Consider the following 17,261-nt stretch of genomic DNA (forward strand, 5'->3'; position numbering starts at 1 on the left):
AGACTGTTTCTTCGCCTCTTGGAACTTGTCGGTGACGGTAGAGATAGCATCACCAAACATGTTGGAAGGATTCAGCGGGGCATCAAGGAGAAACGCTTTATCCTTGTCCTTAATCTGAGATTAAGCCACAAGTGTCGCTCCGTAGCCACCAAGGAAGACATGGAACGCCCGACAGACTTAGCTGTCTCAGTGGCACGGAGAGCGAGATCGGCAGTAAGGCATAACTCCTGTATCCGATCTGCCCCAACCTTATCACTTTCCCCCAAATCCTTCAGCAGATCAGCCTGATATGCTTGCAAGATGGACATCGTGTGCAAGCATGCTGCAGCCTGACTGTACGCTTTGCCCACTAGCGCTGAAGTGGTCTTGAGCGGCTTAGTGGGCAACGTCGGGGCTTTGAGGGACGATGCTGCCTGCGGAGAGAGATGGCTCGCAAGTCTCTCTTCCGCTCTTGGCATCGCCCCATATCCGTGTTTTCTCATTCCTGCCACACTGCTGTATATGGAGGTCTGAGGTGTGTAAACACGGGTAGATACCGGCTTCTTCCACGATCTCAACACCTCAGTGTGGAGATCAGGAAAGAATGGTAATGCCCGACGTGGAGGCTGAGCAGACCTAGATGGCAGAAAGCGTTCATCCAGTTTACTTCTCACGATCTGCTCTTGCTTTTCGGCTGGCCAATCGATGTTCAACTTGACAACAGCACGAAAAAGCACCTCCATAAGCTCCTCGCTGGCAGGAGACTGAAGTGGCGGATCTTCAGACTCCCCCGTGGCCACTCTAACAACATCTGCTCCTCAGAACTAGATGCCATTAACGCGACCGTATCCACCGGAGTGGAAGAAACCACAACGCGTGCTTCCTGCCTCCGGATGGATACACTTCTGGATGCAACAGGTGAGGGCAGAGATAAGGCAGGGCTCGTCTCTAACCCCTCTGTTACATCCATTTCCGAACCCCAAGACATAAGGCGCCACCCTGCCTCGGCAGAAGCGGGACCCGAGCCTTGAGGAACGCGAGCCGAGCCACCCTCCTCGAAGAGGGCTCGGCGAGAGCGCAGCGTACGTAGCGGCAGCTGTTCACAATGCACACAGGCAGCCCCCTTGAGAGCTGCCTGGGCATGCTGCGCTCCCAAACAAACAACACACATTTCATGTGTGTCCCCGCCCGGGATAAAACGCAGGCAAGGGTGCACACACTTCCTGTATAGTTGTTCACTCGCCATTTCAACAAACTTTGCAAAAGACAGACAACAATAAATAGGACAGAGAGTATCACACGAAGCGCTTGCTGAAGACACAGAAGCTGAATGACAGTGTTTTCGGGTGGGTTTTATAGTTCCTGGTCAGTGACGTCACCCGCCTATGACGTTCCGTCTCCTGATTGGACAGATTTCATACGTGCTTCATGACGACATCACGCAGAGGCGTTCCCATAGTGATTTACACAGCGCAAGTTCCTTTGAAAGGGAACTTAGGCCCCGTGCACGTGAAGACACATTTTTGTGAATATGCACAAACTTTTTATTGGATAGGTTTGCGTTTTTGTGTGTACAACCTTTCTGTATATTTTGAGAAATGATGATGTCATCACCTTACGTGTCAACCCTAGTCAGACGCCGCTAACAGCACAAAACAGCAATAGCAGACTCTAGATGCTTGTGTTAATGTTATAGAAGCTACAGAGCCAAAATAAAGCATTATTTCTAAGCTTTACTATAGTTTGTATACAGCATGTAAGGTTTATGCACATGCTCCAAGTCTTATTCACTGCTTTAAGTGTATCTCTGTAGCGGAATTACAGCGCCACATACTGGTCTGGCATGTATACTACATTATTTTGATTCGTTTCAGAGGTTTCGTGTGGACGCAGATATTTCTTGAGACAAGGAAAAAAAAGATTAGATAGGATAAGCTCCGGCTTTGTGTGGCTGAAAAAAAACCACCCGACAACTGACTGTCGGCTTGGTGTGTTCCTGCCTTAAGGCTTTTCTCCAGTATAAATACTCATGCGGTCTTTAAGGCTTTCTTTTCGACTGAAACTCTTTCCACACTGTTGACAGGCATAATGTTTCTCTCCAATGTGAATTCTCATGTGGATTTCAAGTGTTCCTTTTCTATTGAAACTTTTTCCACACTCTTGACAGATGTGTGCATTTTCATGTGGTCTTTAAGGCTTCCTCTATGTCTGAAACTCTGTCCACATTGTTGACAGGCTTAAGGCTTCTCTCCAGTATGAATTATCATGTGGACTTTAAGGCTTCCTTTATGTGTGAAACTCTGTCCACATTGTTGGCAGGTGAAAGGTTTCTCCCCAGTGTGAATTCTCATGTGGTCTTTAAGGCTTCCTTTATGTCTGAAACTCTGTCCACACTGTAGGCAGGTGAAAGGTTTCTCTCCAGTGTGAGTTCTCATGTGGACTATAAGGTGTTCTTCACGTGTGAAACTCTTTCCACACTGTAGGCAGGTGTAAGGCTTCTCTCCAGTGTGAATTCTCATGTGGACTTTAAGGCTTCCTTTATGTGTGAAACTCTGTCCACATTGTTGGCAGGTGAAAGGCTTTTCTCCAGTGTGAATTCTCATGTGGTTTTCAAGTTTTCCTTTTCTACTGAAACTCTTTTCACACTCTTGACAGGTGTGAACTTTTTCTCCAGTGTGAATTCTCATGTGGACTGTAAGGCTTCCCTTTTGACTGAAACTCTGTCCACATTGTTGGCAGGTATAAGGCTTTTCTCCAGTGTGAATTCTCATGTGGACTGTAAGGCTTCCCTTTCGATTGAAACTCTTTCCACACTCTTGACAGATGTAAAGATCTTCTCCAGTGTGAATTCTCATGTGGTATTTAAAGGTTTTTTTATGTCTGAAACTCTGTCCACATTGTTGGCAGGTGAAAGGTTTATCTCCAGTGTGAATTCTCACGTGGTTTTCAAGTTTTCCTTTTCTATTGAAACTCTTTTCACACTCTTGACAGGTGTAAGGCTTTTCTCCAGTGTGATTTCTCATGTGGACTGTAAGGCTTCCCTTTTGACTGAAACTCTGTCCACATTGTCGGCAGATAAACAGCTTTTCTCCGGTGTGAATTCTCATGTGGCCTATAAGGTTTCCCTTTTGACTGAAACTCTGTCCACATTGTTGGCAAGTATAAGGCTTTTCTCCAGTGTGAATTCTCATGTGGGCTGTAAGGCTTCCCTTTTGATTGAAACTCTTTCCACACTCTTGACAGATGTAAAGCTCTTCTCCAGTGTGAATTCTCATGTGAACTTTAAAGGTTTTTTATGTCTGAAACTCTTTCCACACTGTTGGCAGGTGAAGAAACTTTTAGTTCCAGTCTTTTGAGCGCTTTCTTGTGAGGAAGCCTGTGTTGGTCTTTCCCCAGTCATGAAATCGTGATGTTTATAATAATGTTCTTCCTCTTCTTGCCTTTCATTAAGTTCATGACTCGTCTCTTTCAGTGCCATTAGATCTAGGACAAAAATAGACATAAAACAATTTAGACATTTAAAGCATCAAAACCAACAACATGTTTGTATCCTATGGATCAGGGATGGGCAGCTTTGGTACTGGAGGACCATTCTTTTGCAGAGTTAAGTCTCATCCCTAATCAAATACACCTGCCTGTAATTTTCAAGCATTCCTGAAGACTTAAGGCTGACTTTTACTTCTGTGTCATATGTACCCCGTAGGTACAAGTGTTGGCTGTGAATACCACATGTAGAACGAGAAATACATTTTTTTATATTCAAAATTTTGTAACCATTTCTGGACAAGCTTACGATTAGGCAATATACAAAACAAGCTTACATTATATCTTAAGGTTTTCTTTTAGTTCAAAGAATTAAACAATATGTTCAAACAAAACATATTGTTACATGTGCCCTGGGTCCATGTTCTATTATCATCATATGGACTCCATTTCCCACAATCCCCCACCTAAGAACCAATCATGCACTCACACCCGTTTCCCATCAGTGACACTTAATAAGCTGCACTCACACACACTCTTTGTTAAATTATAGCTGTCTCATTTAATTTCGAAGGCTGCATCTTCAAGAGGACGAATCCTGTGAAGGATGCAGTATATGGAGTATCCTTAGCCAGAATTAAATGAGACATCTTTAGTAGGACACACAGGCAGGAAAGAAAACAGGAAGTATATCGTTGCTATGCCGACGCGTTCACGGCAACCTTGTTGCGCTCTTAGCCAATGAATGAGAATTATTAATACATTTGTATGTAATTTGAAAAGCAAATGTATTTACTTTTTTTATTTTGGGTTATGCTTGAGGAGCTGGCTTATGTACAACAGATATTTGTTACAGAGACAAAGGAGGACGATTTTAGGAAGAACAAAGTTTAAAACAAAAACAAGCTTTAAACTACTCACATTTAAAGATCAACATACTATAAGAATATCCTGTAAGTTTTAGAGCTGAAAACTTCCTTGTTATTCCAATAAAAGCATTAAAGGTACAATTTGTAAGGTATTCGCAGTAAAATATCCAAAAACCACTAGGCTAGTGTTATATATTTTGTCCAGCTGATTACTAACAATATCTCTAATGTTTTCAACTACTTGTAAATCATGAGAAAATTCCCATTTTAAACAGTGACACAGGGCAGTGCATTCGCCTGTCAATGATGTCAGTTACCCTTGGTTACCGCCTATACTGACGTAGAAACCACATGACAACAGTGTCGTGGACAAAAGCGGAAGTAGTGTCTAGCGTCCAGCAAACCACTAGCTTGCTTCAAGTAGTTTCTTATCTACTTCTTGCACGTTTTATGGTGGATTGTGTTACTTATTGAACATAATTACGGTTTACCATCTGCCGCTGGTTCTGTCGACAAGCACAGCTCCCGTAAACGTAAGCGTACGGGCCAACCAAATGACCCAAGAAGAGTTTGGGACAAGAGGAGGGGCATCGCGTCTCTAGACCCGCGCAAGGACGTGTCTGATTGCGTCTTTGCATTGACTTTGTATGTAATCTACTCGCGTTTGCTATGTATGCCCAATTATTGTATTTGAATGTACATGAGTGTATATATTTGTTGAACAAGTGGTAATCGTTTTCATATCATCTAACTAAACAGTAATCTATTAATTTGATAATTTACTGTCAAACTACATGCTATATTGCAGTACAATACAGCAAATGATGCAATATGTAATGGTGGCATGTGAAAATTGTCTTCTTCAGACACTTACGAAATCCAGTATTGGATAGATTTTTGTTAGTTACTGTAGCAGCTACAGTGTAGTTATCATAATTTTACTGTCAAAATAAATTGTGCTCTCAATACATATGATGTGAAAAATCATTGTAGATTGTACTTGTGTTAAGCTGTAGCCTTTAGTGAACATGTGTTAAAAGAAATAATAGATAGAGACATAAAGGAGAAAGAATAGTCCACTATAAGTAGATTGAACTGGTCTCTGAAATGGAGACCATATTTCCCAAGATTCTGCTCTAAAACTTGGCATCATCAAGCTACACCTTTGTTTTGAATAGGCTTCTAGCGACCTCTAGCGGCCAAAATTATTACAAACTGTAGCTTTAATTGACACCAGACCCAGCAAACGACAAAATCTACAAAGTGGGGATCTATGACGTCAAAGGGCAGCAAGCACCGCCTCCGCAGAGGAAGATCAACACCTACTTCATCCCTGCCCGTTTAGCCCCGCCCACCGATTCATGTATGACATGCAATAGAATAGGTAGCCTAAGTAACATAGGTCTATGTAGTGCTAAACCAGATCGAGCTACCAAGTAATAAACATGTCGTTGAGGATTACAAAATATTGTAACGCAACAACATGTGAGTAACTGTGTTAAATCTAATGCTTGATCTGATAACCCTCTGAGCGGTACGGTCCCACATGTGGGATTTTTATTTCTGTGCCCCTGGGCGTATGGTCCCACATATGGGATTTCGAACGTTCAGCGACGTCACATAACTGCAGATTCAAACTGCGCTTTCGCGCTTTTACTGTGAGACGGACACGCGCAGCTCGTCATATATCACAGCTATGCAGTGTTTTCAGCCACATAACGTTTCTTTTAAGGTTACAGACATTTAAATACACATAAGCACCATTAAAACAATATATTTAGAGTTTATAAAATACACACTGATGTCAGACATCAGTGGAAGGAGCAATAACAATCCATTCATATATAATTTTCTGACATTTATTCATATCAGACACACATAATGGGCCCAAGTAACTCTTCAGCCGATGGTGCAGAACACTAGCCTGACATCGTCATACTCATATTCTAGGCAGAATGTGAGTCTGATACTGCTCGATTGCACTTGAATTATGGGGCGTATCTTAACCAAACCAGTAAAAAAAAAAAACCTCTGCACTCAATTGGATAGACCTACAACCAATCAGAGCAACGCAGTAAGTGACGTATGTTGAACTTGTACTTAAACTTTTGCCGAATCCCATTGGAAGGACGGCAAACACATCTTTCCCATCGACAAATGCCTTGATTGCGGTTCTTTGTTCGTCTTTTAAAATGAATGCGCTGTCGATTTCTTTTATTACAGACGTGATAGCGGAATCTAAACATCTTACTTCTCCAGCTGCAGTCATCGTTGGTGAAAACCAATTCAACCCAAGCGCTCTTTGATGACGTGGGTGGTTACGTAACCGCAGATAGCCTGCCATCATCGAGTAAAGCCCGCCCTGGCAATTTGATTGGCTCAGCCTTCTGGGAGCCGAGCATAATTACTCCACAATGGATCGAGTCCAGACCGAACTTCCCGTCCAAAAAATGTTGTGGGCGGGGTTCGGGCTGGCACCCAGGCTAAAAACTATCCAGAGCGCAACAGGAATTATACTATACAGATTATAACACAAAAATACACATTAAGCATCAACTGAGGCACTCTTGCTTTGTTTGAAGAACACATGAAACTGCTTTGGCACACTCTAAGGTAAGCAGAAATGATAAATATCATTCTACGTGAAATCCATTAATTAAATGACTTACCGACCTTGCAAAATCGCTGTTCGTTCTGTAGTATGAAAAAGTATATGCCTAATAAAATCTGAATACAGCTGCTCACGTACTTAGTATGTAAATAAGTTGAAATCTTATTTCGTCACAAACTCATCTCACTCAGCAAACAGGTTACTTTAGTCCTGCAAGTGGTACGCACGCAACGTCTGCGTGTTGTTGGTACATGCTCCATCTATCTGAATTTGTTATCCATACTGCTGCTGCTGTACAAAATACTTGCTGTAGCTTCGTTAGAATGTGATACAAGCGAACCCCATTTCCATTTAAAGTTCAGCAAGCTTGTCTCTGTATCATTATACAACATGCATATGCACTAGCTGCTAAAATGCTTAGTAAATCTCTCTAAGCATTAAACAGACTGTTGATATGACATGAATTGATAAATCAGACTACATAATACAAACAGTGATAGTATAAGAACCCATGTACTTATCTTAGATGATTTCTGAAGCACGCTGCGCTACTATGCAATGCTAACTCATGTATTTAAAGATTAACCCTCTGGAGTCTGAGGCTGATTTGGGGCCTGGAGAACTTTTGACATGCCCTGACATTTGTGCTTTTTTCAGTTGTTCATAAACATATTAATGGAAAAAGTGTCATTACACTGTATTCAGCACAAACTAGGCTACAATAATATGTGAGGAACATGTATGTACATGTTTGTGTTTTTGAAGGAATAACATTTATGCGTGGTTGTTGAAAAAACAAAAAACTTAAGTCACTGAAATAAGGCCAAAAAAAGTATAATAAATCTGTGTTCATAAGACTTTAGGGTATTGGAGGTTGTAGACTAGAGTTTTTGCTTCAAAATTATGTAAAAATTATGCTGCCTACTCCTTCATATTTAACAATATATTGATTTAGTTTTTGTAAGACACTTTTTGCCAAGAAACACAGTATGCAAGGAGGCGTGAATCACCACTGAAAATGGGCCATTCTCACCTGAGAAGACAAAAGAATTGGATAGTAATGAGCTGAAATGACTTGCATATTAATGAGGCATTTCAGTCAGGTAGGCTGTGAAAAAAAACCTTCTGTGATGTCTCAAGCTCATTATGATATATGAAACATACAGAAAAATATTATTACAATATAAAGTAATGGTTTTATATTATACTTTAAAATATAATGTATTTCTGTGATGCAAAGAGTCTGAATATAGGCTTTTAGTTTAAAAGCATGCACATTTGGAGAAATATTGGATTCTCATATGCTTATGTCAATTTTCTATACAGAGGAGTTATTTTTATTTAATATTCACTGTCATTACTATGAGCGCTGGTGTTTTCAATTCATCCTTGAAGTCGGAGGGCGCTCTGTGCATTTTAGTCCACAAATTCATCTAAAAGAAGAAGAGGCTATTCCATGAATGGAGTTTCCAATACATACAGCAGCAGGAGGGCGCTAAAGAAACAAAAACTCATCTAAACTTCATCTGTAGAAGACAAGTAAACAGGAAGTAACTGCATGTCTTCTAGAGATCGCTAACCATGACTTTTACATCCAGATAAACACTTTTCAAGACAATAAATACACGATTGAGATAATAAATGCATGTATTGACTGAATTAGCGTCTGAATAGCGCTGGCTCCGTGGGCGTGGCCGCATTAGCAGATAATGAGCTGAATCACGGATTTCTGACATGGCTCTCTTTTCATACAGATTACATTAACAAAGAAGGTTTGTTTTCGATTTGACTTACATGATTTAAAACCTGACATCTTAACGTTTTTTTAGACATAAGTGTAATTTTTTTGTCATTAGTATTCACTAAGTTACAGTTCATTTTCTGAGAACTATCAGATTGGAGTTCGTTCAGAGGGAGAGGAGAAATCACGCATCATGTTAGTTTTCTTTATTTTACAAAAAGCACAAAATTCTGTTTTTACTCTGAGTGTACACAAATGAAAGAAGATATTCCACAGATTAAAATGGTGTATAACTCTTAATTGTATGTGCAACATTGACGGAGTATTTTGAGTCTCTTTCACACTGATAAGAAAAAAACCACGGTGGTATCGCCGGCGATACCGTCAGACCTCAGAGTGTTAAGCACGCAAGCTCATTGGCTACTAATCCAGCAGGAACCAATCATCTGTGAACTATAGATAATGATGTGATAATTATCAGATTTTGTTAAAGGACCTATTAGTCTGCGCCATCTAGAGTTTTAATGCCAGAACTTTGTATTTTTAGTTCTTAAGATTTATCATAGATTCACTGCATTACGGCCTGCAAATCAACATAGTAAAATTCAAATAGTCTTTTTATTCTTTTTGAATATTAATTACAGATTGAATATTCAAATATTGGACTATTTGTGCACTATTTGTGCACACCCCTAGCATAGACTACTGCGCAGAGTCTCGGGTATGAGTCGCTTTCCGGTTCAACGCTGCTCAACGCTGCTGCCTGCCAGCTGTCTGATCTACGCTCGGAGCTTCGTGGAGATTATCCTAAATCCTTCTCTTTATTCCTATTCGCATAATATAACTTTCTTATTTTTCACCAGATTACTTAACCTATTGCATAGTATTACTAAACGGAACGATTTATTACTAGCAATCCACCAGCGTAATCACCTAGTGTTAGCCATAGCCTGCTAGCTACCGTCTACTTTCTTTTTTTCCTCTAAACCAACCTTCCTTGTCGATTGAATGGCGGATTTATCCGATGTATGTTATTCTGATCTGTCCTCGCCAGATCGGGAAGCTGTGGAGACGTTGCTGCCCGGCATTCATCGATCCACCGCGAGGTACAGCGTCCCGCACATCACCCTCGCCCCAGGCACCGGCAAGCGACCGAGACATCCAGCCAGCGAGTCCCGTGTGCGTTGCAGTTTTTCGGACGGCGTTCATCAAACACACGGTCAGTCATGTCCGACGATTATCATGTGTAGTAAATGCAACATGTACAGCTTAGCTCTTTCTGTCAGCAGTGAGACTTACACATGTGATAAGTGCAGGGATATTGTCAGGCTGACAGAGAGAATCTCAGAATTAGAGACACGCATCCAAACTTTAATTGAGGATAGTGAGAATGAAAGGGCCTTAGATACTGCTTTGGATGCGACTAGCCTAGTAAACACTACACATTCGGTTCCGGTTGTAGAAGCCACGCAGCAGGCTAACTGGGTGACTGTGAGGCGGCATAATGGCAAGAACAAACACCACTCTTCCGTTCCGATTAGAACATCAAACAGGTTCTCCCCACTCAGTGACGCACCCACTGAGAATCCTGTTGAAAGTGCCCTAGTAATTGGCGATTCTATTACACGGAACGTGAAAATAGAGACACCAGCCACCATAGTCACATGTTTGCCGGGGGCCAGAGCACCTGACATCAAAGCAAATTTAAAAGTGCTGGCTAATGCTAAACGTAAATATTCTAAAATCATTATCCACGTCGGCACAAATGATGTTCGACTTCGCCAGTCGGAGATCACTAAAATTAACATTAAAGAGGTGTGTGAACTCGCAAATTCAATGTCAGCAAAAGTAATTTGTTCTGGCCCTCTTCCTGTTCGTCGGAGTGATGAGATAGTTAGCAGGTTATCATCACTCAATGGCTGGCTGTCTAAGTGGTGTGCGCAGAATAATATAGGTTTCATAGACAATTGGAAAAGCTTTTGGGGCAGACCTGATCTGTTGAAAAGAGATGGTATTCATCCCTCCCGGGATGGTGCTGCTCTTCTCTCTAGAAATTTGGCAAATAGTCTTAGAGCTGAAACATGACAAACCAGGGCCCAGATCAGGACGCAGACAAACTGGCTAAACCGACCGTCTGCTAGCCGCCTCACGTCACAGAACTCAGATAATTCACAGCACATAGAAACACTTTCACCTAGATATTATCACATAGAGACTGTGTCTGTACCTCGAACTAGTAAATACAAAAAACTTCCAAAACCTTTTAAGGGTAAAAATTTAATTGATGTTCAAAAAATGAAAATCACAGATAAATCAGATAAACAAATGATAAAGCTTGGGTTACTGAATATTAGATCTATTTCTTCAAAAGCACTTATTGTAAATGAAATTATCACAGACAATAAACTAGACTTGCTGTGTTTGACAGAAACCTGGCTAAAACCAGACGATTACATTACTTTAAATGAATCTAGTCCTCAAGGTTATGATTATCGACACAATCCTCGACAGAAAGGCAAAGGGGGAGGTGTTGCTGTAATTTATAGTAATATATTCAGAATCATTCAAAAGAATTTCAAATATAATTCCTTTGAAGTGATGGTGCTTTATGTAACATTATGTAAGTTGACATTTGTGCTGGCTACTGTATACAGGCCACCAGGGCACCATACTGACTTTATCAAAGAATTTGCTGAGTTTCTATCAGAGTTAGTACTGGCTGCGGATAAAGTCCTTGTTGTTGGTGATTTTAATATCCATGTAGATAATAATAAAGACGCATTTGGATTGGCATTTGCAGATATTTTAAACTCTATTGGAGTTAAACAACACGTGTCAGGACCCACTCATTGTCGTAATCATACCCTAGATCTAATACTGTCGCATGGAATAGATATTGATGCTGTTGAAATTCTACAGCAGAGCGATGATATATCAGATCATTATTTAGTCTCGTGTATAATACAATTAGCCAAGGCTACAAAACCACCACCCAGCCATAAATATTGTAGAACAATCACGTCTGCCACTAAAGATTGCTTTATAAATAATCTCCCCGAGCAGTTTCATCGCCTTAGTATACCTGACAACATAGAAGAACTCGATGCTGCAACAGAAACTATTGGCTCTCTTTTCCAGCACATTAGATGCGGTCGCTCCTTTACGTCTAAAGAAGATTAAGGAAACTAATCCAACGCCGTGGTATGATGAGCACACTCGGGCTCTAAAACGAGCTGTTAGAAAAGCTGAACGTAGTTGGAAGAAAACAAAACTAGAAGTTTTTCGCCTTTCGTGGAAAGAAAAAATGATTGAGTACAGAACAGCCATAAGAAATGCTAGATCTACTTATTTTTCAAATCTCTTAATAGAAAACAAACATAATCCTAGGTATTTATTTGACACAGTGGCTAAATTAACTAGAAACAGAGATTCAACTGCTGACGTTTCCATAGAGCACAGCAGTAATGACTTTATGAACTTCTTTACTTGCAAGATTGATAATATTAGAGAGAAAATTATAAACATGCAACCGTCTACAGTTTCTCTTCAGACAGTGCACTGTAGTGTCCCTGAGGTAAAACTAGAATCATTCGCCGCTATAGGAGAGGAAGAATTATCTAAACTTATCAAATCATCAAAATCAACGACATGTATGTTAGACCCAATGCCGACTAAACTACTGAAAGAAATGCTTCCAGAGGTCGTAGGTCCACTTCTTGATATAATTAATTCATCTTTAACACTAGGACACGTGCCAAAAACCTTTAAGCAGGCTATTATCAAACCTCTTATTAAAAAACCTCAACTAGATCCGAGAGATTTAGTAAATTACAGGCCAATCTCGAATCTACCTTTTCTGTCAAAGATACTAGAAAAGGCAGTTTCAACACAACTGTGTTCCTTTTTAGAAAGAAATGGAATCTGTGAGGATTTCCAGTCAGGATTTAGACCATACCATAGTACTGAGACTGCTCTCGTTAGAGTTACAAACGATCTACTCCTATCATCCGATCGTGGCTGTATTTCTCTATTAGTGTTATTAGATCTCAGTGCTGCTTTTGACACTATCGATCATAACATTCTTTTAAAAAGACTTGAAAACTATATTGGCATTAGTGGAATTGCTTTGGCATGGTTCAAATCATACTTATCTGACCGTTATCAGTCTGTGGTAGTTAATGAAGAGATGTCGTATCGATCACAGGTTAAATATGGGGTACCACAAGGCTCAGTATTAGGACCGTTGCTTTTCACTCTGTACATGCTGCCCTTAGGAGAGATAATTAGGAAGCATGGTGTTAGTTTTCACTGCTACGCTGACGATACTCAGCTCTATATTTCCTCGCGCCCTGACGAAACCTACAAATTCACAAAACTAACAGAATGCATAGCTGACATTAAAAACTGGATGACAAGAAATTTCTTATTATTAAATTCAGAAAAAACTGATTTCCTAATCTTTGGACCAAAAACTTCCTCACGAAAAAACCTTGAATACTCTCTAACACTTGACGGGTGCTCCATTAAACCTTCGTCCTCAGTTAGGAACCTGGGTGTGCTCTTTGATACCAATCTTTCATTTGAAAGTCATGTTTCTAGTATCTGTAAAACCGCCTTCTTCCATCTAAAAAATATATCTAAATTACGACATATGCTCTCAATGACAAATGCGGAACAGTTGGTTCATGCATTCATGACCTCAAGACTAGATTATTGTAACGCTCTACTGGGTGGTTGTTCTGCTCGGCTTTTAAACAAACTACAGTTGGTTCAAAATGCGGCAGCTAGAGTTCTTACTAGAACCAGAAAGTATGACCATATTAGCCCAGTTCTGTCAACATTACATTGGCTCCCTATTAAACATCGTATAGATTTTAAAATCTTGCTACTTACTTATAAAGCTCTAAATGGTTTAGCTCCCCAGTACCTAAGTGAGCTCTTAATGCATTATAGTCCTTCACGTTTATTGCGATCTCAGAATTTAGGCCAGTTGATAATACCCAGAATATCAAAATCAACTGAAGGCGGCAGATCATTTTCCTATTTAGCACCTAAACTCTGGAACAATCTTCCTAGCATTGTTCGGGAAGCAGACACACTCTGTCAGTTTAAATCTAGACTAAAAACACATCTCTTTGCTCTTGCATACACATAACACATTATCAATACATTAACATTTTTCAAATCCGTTAAAGGATTGTTACGCTGCAATAATTAGGTCGGCCGGAACCGAGAACATTTCCTATAACACTAGATATACCTGTACATCAGAATAAGAATGGCATCTCCGCTAATATCTGTCTCTCTGCTTATCCTGAGGTTTGCCGGGTGCTGGATCCAGGCCGTATCCAGGTCAGATGGAGAACCTGCGTCTGGACCTGACTACAACGTAGCCCAGGATCCCCGTATCCGCTTACATATATTTATATATAATCGATTTTTAATCTCTATAATAAAAATGTACAATTCAGATTTTGATCTCCATATACATTTACATATATATATCTTCCAAGGGGTTTTTTCCCTCCTAGGACTTTTTTCCCAGTGCTAGCACGCTGGGTTTTTCTCCTAGGGGGTTTTTTCCACCCCTGGAAGTCAGCCGACATTGGCTTAATGTAGCACCATCTTGTATATGTTACATATTACCACGCTTGCTTGTACAGTTTTAACCACTTCCCTTTTTTTCTGTGCTTCTAATATGTAAAGCTGCTTTGAAACAATTACCAATTGTAAAAGCGCTATATAAATAAATTTGACTTGACTTGACTCGGGTGAAGGTGCGACACAGAAATAAAAATCAGCCTTTACTGTTACATTTTGGGGTTGGGTTAATTTTTTACATGTGTGTTTGATCAGGGATGGACTCTGCAGAATAGTGTCCCTTCAGGACCAGAGTTGCCCGTCTATAGATCTTATACACCAGTGGTTTTCAAACCAATCCAAAGGGACCCACCACTGCACATTTTGTATATCTGCTGTATTTTTCACATCTGGTTAAGATTTACATATACATTTATTAATTTGCCAGACGCTTTTATCCAAAGTGACTTACAAGTGAGGAATACAAATGCAAATGCAAATAGACACAAGAAGTTTTCACAATACAAGTTATAGGCAGTGCTCAGAGTATCATAACCTACAATAGAGAGGGATTAGAGGAAGTGAAAGGAAATGAATAAGAATTTCTTTTTTTGTTTGTTTGTTTGTTTTTAGGATGAGGTTAAGTGCTCACGAAAAAGATGAGTTTTCAGCTGTCTTTTGAATATTGCCAGGGATTCTGCATTCCGGATGAAGGCAGGAAGATCGTTCCACCAGGAAGGAACAGTGAACAAGAATGTTCTGGAGAGTGATTTCGTGCCTCTCTGTGACGGTACCACAAGCCTTCGCTCCTTTAATAAGCTTAGGCTTCTGGTAGGAGTGTAGACTTGTAAGAGTGAGGGGAAGTAGGAGGGTGCTGAGCCTGTGGCAGATCTGTAAGCAAGCGTCAATGCCTTGAACTTGATGCGAGCAGCGAGTGGTAGCCAGTGCAGAGAGATGAACAGAGGAGTGACGTGGGCTCTTTTGGGCTAGTTAAAGACGAGACATGCTGCAGCGTCTTTGCAATGTGGTCTTTGAAGGTCAGCTGGTCATCAAGGATTACTCCAAGATTTCTGGCCGAATTTGATGGGGTAATTGAGGATGTGCCTAACTGGATGCTGAAATCATGAAGATCATCAGCTTGTTAGAAGATTGCTGACGTTGATGGAGGAATATACAAACTACAATTCCTGTTCGTCAATAAGGGGAGAACCGGACCCAATATAAACCTAAATATACTCAAATTATTTAAATTAATTGAAAAGTGTTTTACTATTCAATGCTATTCAAAAAGAAGATATTTGTTGTTGTAATAATGTCAGACATAGCACGCACAATAGTAGTAGCCATTCTGTACTCCGGCACGGTTAGCGATCTCACTGCCCCTTCAAGCGGGCCAGGGCCCAGTACAGAGAGAGCACACTAATGACATTAGATGGAAAGAATGAATGTTTATGGGATGTGTTTTCCTCAGCACAAAACTGGTTATACTATAACTATGGTTATACTCTTACCTGTAAATGTTTTAAAATCATGCAAGTGTGTCATCATTCATCAGCTCATTATTAGAGACTTGGAAATTAATATTTCAAATAAATCTACAAAGTGCCCTGTTGAGGTACTCCAGGGCTGCGCTGAAGTTCAGATTTTTATGACCTTCCCTTGCTAACTTCCCTCCATCTTAAAGGGATAGTTCAACCAAAAATGAAAATTTGATGTTTATCTGCTTACCCCCAGTGAATCCAAGATGTAGGTGACATTTTTTCTTCAGTCGATCACAAATGAAGATTTTTAACTGCAACCGCTGCACTCTGTCAACGGCAGTGATGTCTCGCGCATATACTTCAATGAGTGTCAGACATCACTGCCATTGACAGAGCGCGATCAGACATCACTAAAGGAGTCATGAACGGAGTTGGACATAGTGGTGTATTAGAGGTAAAAAATGATATAAATACTGTTCGGTTTCTCTCACAAACCGATCGTTTCGTGTCTTAGGACATTAATGTGTCGTCACGAGCCGCAAGGTTTCATTTGGATTTGTCTTAGCAAGGTTTATTCACTCTTATAGATGAAGTTCCCATCAACCGCCATTATTTGAATGACAGAGGGCAGCGGTTGCAGTTAAAAATCATCATTTGTGATCGACTGAAGAAAAAATGTCACCTACATCTTGGATGCACTGGAGGTAAGCTGATAAACATCAAATTTTCATTTTTGGGTGAACTATCCATTTAAGGACTCAGAAGTACATCATTGTTGACACTGAACCAATACTGGCAGAATCTGTCTAGCTACTTTAAATGTACCTCTCTAATCTTTTGATTGCTTGGAAAATGCAATGGAGCTGATTTGTAGATGCACTTATACTAAGTAAGTTATTGGCAGATCTGAGGGACCTAGGAGCGGAGTTCAAATAAATAAGATCAGAGATATAAGATGGTGTTTGTCCATTAAGAGCTTTAAAAACAATCAGCAACATTTTAAACTGAATTCTGAAAATGACAGGAAGCCAGTGAAGTGATAAAATTGGAGTGATATGATCTTGTTTTTTGCATTAGTTAACAGTCTATCTGCTGTATTCTGGACCATCTGCAAATGTGCCAATGAAGATTGAGGAAGGCCAAGGTACTGCGAATTACAATAGTCCAGCCATGATGTGATAAATGCATGAATAACTTTCTCCAAATCTTGAAAGGAAAGTGTTGATTTAAGTCTGGAAATGATTCTCAGTTGATAGAAGCTGTTTTTAACAACTGAGCTAATTCGTTTTTCAAGACAAAGCTCAGAGTCAAAGACCTAAATTTTTTGCATGTCACATAATATATGGAGTAAGATTGTCTAAGCAATTGGCTATAGAATTTCTGTTTTTTGGGGGTTCAAAAATAATCACCTCAGTTTTCTCTCTCATTTTTTCATAACAGGATTATTTTAAAGGCTTGAATATGTGCCACACTTGTTGCTGCCAGCTGGTGACACGATAACCATGAACAACAATTGA

At 40.1% G+C, this 17,261-nt stretch overlaps 1 pseudogene; it reads right to left on the bottom strand.

Moving 5' to 3' along the window:
- Positions 1-1,442: 1,442 nt before the first annotated feature.
- LOC137005239 (uncharacterized) overlaps positions 1,443-17,261 on the bottom strand; it is a 615,607-nt pseudogene continuing 599,788 nt past the window's right edge.

The sequence above is a fragment of the Chanodichthys erythropterus genome, chromosome 3, assembly GCF_024489055.1.
Source record: "Chanodichthys erythropterus isolate Z2021 chromosome 3, ASM2448905v1, whole genome shotgun sequence".
Classification (NCBI taxonomy): Eukaryota; Metazoa; Chordata; class Actinopteri; order Cypriniformes; family Xenocyprididae; genus Chanodichthys; species Chanodichthys erythropterus.